The following is a 5000-nucleotide window of genomic DNA, read 5'->3' as shown; positions in this document are numbered from 1 at the left end:
ACTTTTTAAAAATAGAACCCTTTGGGGTCCACCAATCAACCTTAAGAAGAAGAAGGCTTCTTTGAAGGGTTCTTTGTTCTCTTACATAAATTGTATAGAACCTTTTTAGACATGGGGTTCTTTGGGAAATGATATAGAACCTTAAGTTTTATATAGAACCCTAATGAGCCTTATTTTCTAAGAGTGTGGCATGTGTTATACAGTACTCCATCTGAAGTTCAAACAAGGGCCCACAGAGATCGGTGGCTCAGGACCAGCTCTCTGGGGTTTTTTCGCAGTCCATCTCCAGTGTGAGCTGTTCTCACATTCTCACCCAGAGAGCGAAGGATGCTGCAGTCACCACAGTCACGCAGTCACACAGTCACACAGTCACCACAGTCACACAGTCACACAGTCACCACAGTCACACAGTCACACAGTCACACAGTCACACAGTCACACAGTCACACAGTCACCACAGTCACACAGTCACACAGTCACACAGTCACCACAGTCACACAGTCACACAGTCACCACAGTCACACAGTCACACAGTCACACAGTCACACAGTCACCACAGTCACAGTCACACAGTCACCACAGTCACACAGTCACACAGTCACCACAGTCACACAGCCACCCAGTCACCACAGTCACACAGCCACACAGTCACCACAGTCACCACAGTCACACAGTCACCACAGTCACCACAGTCACACAGTCACAGTCACACAGTCACACAGTCACCACAGTCGCACAGTCACCACAGTCACCACAGTCACACAGTCACACATCACCACAGTCGCACAGTCACCACAGTCACCACAGTCACACAGTCACACATCACCACAGTCGCACAGTCACCACAGTCACCACAGTCACACAGTCACACATCACCACAGTCACACATCACCACAGTCACACAGTCACCACAGTCACCACAGTCGCACAGTCACACAGTCACCACAGTCACACAGTCACACAGTCACACAGTCACACAGTCACCACAGTCACACAGTCACCACAGTCACACAGTCACCACAGTCACACAGTCACAGAGAGGTGCCTCTCTGTCTCGGGCCCCTATAGTCACCATTTTGCGACAACATACCCCCCCCCCCCGTCCCCCCGTCCCCCGTCCTGTGCCCCTTCACCCCCAGAGCCTCTCATTTTGAAGACAGAGGGTAAACACAGAGCTGTCAGAGTGACTTCAGGAGCGCTTTGGGACTATGTGCATGATTGGAGAGGAAAAAGTGAGTCTAGTAGTGACTAGTGTACACTCTGAAATGCCATTCCATTCCCACACCTACATCTTTATGAGTTCATATCCTCCTCCTGGTCCTATTGTGGAAAAGGGGCTGTTTCCATCACAGGAAAGACCCCTTTGACCCCAGTGAAAATTCTGCGCTTGTCCCCCCCCCCCCCCCCCCCCCCCCCCCACCCCTATTTGGGGGCCTGTAATGGGTCGATCCACAATGGCTGCTCTTTGGACTATTCTTTAAACAGGCCAGACGTGATCGCGCTCAATGCTCTTTGGAAACATGCCAATAGAATTATATGATTTTCCGAAATAGCCCTTAATCCAAGATCTTAAGCCATCTTTCATGAATATCACAAAGGTCAAGCAAGTATAATTTCCCCTCTTTTGAGTGGGAATAAATTGTACCATGTGCCACATCTTTCCCAAATTCCCTGTGATAGTGGAGTTCCTGACTCAACGTCCAAAACCAAACACACACTGTTTCCTCTCTCTCTCTGGGTGGAAACCAGCGGGGGGTCTGCCCTGTGGAGTGCGGTGTGTGTGTGTGTGTGTGTGTGTGTGTGTGTGTGTGTGTGTGTGTGTGTGTGTGTGTGTGTGTGTGTGTGTGTGTGTGTGTGTGTGTGTGTGTGTGTGTGTGTGGGAAAGGGGGGGGTAATTTATCACCGTACATCCTGAACTGTTGTAGATGGAGGTCTGATTTTACTGCCGGTGTCAGATGTTAACGAGCAGAGTTTACGGTGGAAGTGGCGGAGGGTCACACCACCTAGGAGTTAACACGCCAAGTGGCTTAATTGAAAGTAAATTTCTTTTGACAGTGCACTCCTCTTATAGTGGTCACCTCGGGACGGGTCAAATTGATCACTATAAGCAGATGATCATTATAACTGATTATTTTCTTTTTCTTTATTTCTCATGCAGATTACCAATTGCATTTGTATATGTATTACATGAATACAGCACATATAAAGTAAATGAATGTTATTGACCTCCAGCTGTTTCAAACACAGCAGTCTCGCGTAGTAGACAGACGCCGCCATTTCTCCACAGACACGAGATGTCGTGATCTCTCCATATACAGACAGACATGCACCGAGTATCGCTGCTGTATCTCGTTGGCTCATTTTTGGCAATTTGTAAGTAAAATAAATAAATAAAATTACTTTAGTCTAAAAAAATCCATTGTTCTCAGGTGGGACAAGGCCCAAAATAATCACTGTAAGTGGAGTATGGTTCACTATAAGCAAATTATTTAAACAGCATGTGTATAGGAATGATGTGGGACCAAGCTTTTTCATCAATATAAGCAGTTGATCACTATAACCGTGAGCACTATAAGCGGATTCCACTGTAGTAGGTTTGTGTGTGTGTGTGTGTGTGTGTGTGTGTGTGTGTGTGTGTGCGTGTGCGTGTGCGTGTGCGTGTGTGTGTGTGTGTGTGTGTGTGTGTGTGTGTGTGTGTGTGTGTGTGTTTGCTTGTTTGTTTGTTTGTTTCGATTAACATGTTTCAGCATAACATAACGTATACACATAACGTTACAAAATAACAAGACGAGAACTAACCTACAGACAAGACAGTCAAATATAATGCATGTTCTTCAGCATGAACTTATATATTACTCTTATTATATACTTATACTTATTGACTTTGATCATTAAGATTGATAGTGTACATGTCATGTGTGCACACCACCTCTAGCTCTCTCACCTCGGGAACAGGGGGAAAATGAATGACAGCTAAACTCTCCTTCTTCTCCTCGCTACTTTATGACGCCTGGGTCACTTCCCAGGTCACTACTGTAAGAATGGCTCAAGTGTCCATCTCAGCTGCTAAGTAGGTGATGTCACCAAACTGGAATCCATCCATCTTCTCTCCCCATGTGACTAAATCTAATAAAAGTATGTCCTGTAAAAAAGAAAAACCTGGATAAGGACTGATAGCAAAACGACGGGGCTGATGGGTCACGTAGGGGTTAGAGCAATGAAACTAATTGGGTGGTGTCCCGTTTCGCCAAAGTGCTTTCATTAACTTTTGTCTCTCACCACGGCATGCTAGGCCCGAGCAGCCGAGCTCGGATCACTCATATACTGAACTGATGGCTCATATCAGGCCCCGCCCCCCCCCGCTGGTCCACGGGAGACTGGACACGGCCTGTATGTCACCGGGAACACGATACACACTACATCGTCGAAACTACATAGAGATTGGGGGAAATTACAGTACAGCACAGTGCGGCGTAGTATAGTATTTTTGTCACTGTCATTGACTTTTATGAGGTCTAAATGGCCCTTATGTGTAATATTAGCTGAAGCCCAAGAGGCTAAACTGCTGTGTTATGTTGCGTTTTCTCTCAGATTTCCTCTTCACTGTATGGAATCCCTCTTGGAGAGGAGATAAGGATGCTTATCTGAAATGACTCGCAGATGTTCCACTAAAGAGCTAAAGACCAATATTTGGCAGAATGGATCTACCGCATAAAAAATCCAAGGAAATGAAAGAAAAACACGGTATAATGAAATAGAATGAACCCCAGACTGGTTTACAGGAAGGAGATTCCAGTTTGAACAAGAATGCAATGTTTTGACTCGATAATTCATCATTCCAACATAAAAGACGAATAATCAATGAAAAGCCAACAAACAGAAATCGACTATACAATCACAATATGCCTATTTTGTCCATGTTGGGTCACACACACACACACACACACACACACACACACACACACACACACACAGCAAATTGTTGATATTTACTCATAGAGGTGATCCGGCTCCATGTGGGTGTCCAACATTATCTAAACATGTTAATAAGCATTAAACCTGGTGTTTATTTTTACACTCTCAGAGTTAAATACTTTTTGCTCTGGAATTATATTGACTTAACTCCTCAGAAATCTACACTGGGCATTAAACGTAGCAGAGAAAGATCTCCGGCAGTATCTCTTTGAAAGAGGAATCTCGAGCATCTGGACTTGTGTCGGTCGGACAGCTGCTTCAAACTGTGCCAGTCATTTTCGGTGAAAGATGGCCTCTCGACGGAGTGCGCGCTTGCCAGAATAGACAAATATTTTTCAAATAGTTTCCTTTTTAACTGTCGCCATCCATTTGCGCGGTGACAGTTTCTGGGGCGACAGGGTGAAGCTCCAGGCAGGACGTCCGCGACGCTAAGCACTTCAGCAGCCCGTGTACACTCCTACATCTCTGAACCTGCGAGGTGTAGATCAACCCGATGAAGGGGACTGCAAACGCCGGGGCCTGAGGTATCAAACAGTCCATCTTGAATCGACCGACTAAAAACGACGGAAGCGTATGAATTATGGTAACCCCCAAAACGCTTTGGAGGGTTTTCAACTCTTCTGGAGCTTCTTTTGAAGCTTTTTTTTTCATCCTTTTATCTCGCAGAATGCACAGTATTTGATAGATCTGCCATCTCCATGTGTGTGTGTGTGTTTTTCAGACGCAGTGAGTGAGCTCTCTAGGGGTCTGGGAGATGTTTGGGATCTCTTCCACCTAAGTGATGCGTGTCTCTTTGCTGAGGCTGTTTTCCTTTCACAACGGCCGGGTAATGAAGAGCAAACAGAGCTGGGCAGATGGTGTGTGCAGTCGGCACACAGGTGAGAAGAACATCCCAAGCCAGCCATGCAAACACAGGGGCCATTTCAGACACAGGTGCCTTTCCCCCCCCACCGCTCTCAAAATCAACAGTCACACCCCCGTTGATGAGTTATGCTACTACCGGCCAAACAGTCCTTATTTTCTTT

This window comes from Poromitra crassiceps (genome assembly GCF_964638095.1).
Source record: "Poromitra crassiceps genome assembly, chromosome: 8".
NCBI classification, from domain to species: domain Eukaryota; kingdom Metazoa; phylum Chordata; class Actinopteri; order Beryciformes; family Melamphaidae; genus Poromitra; species Poromitra crassiceps.
This window is presented reverse-complemented; position numbering follows the sequence as displayed.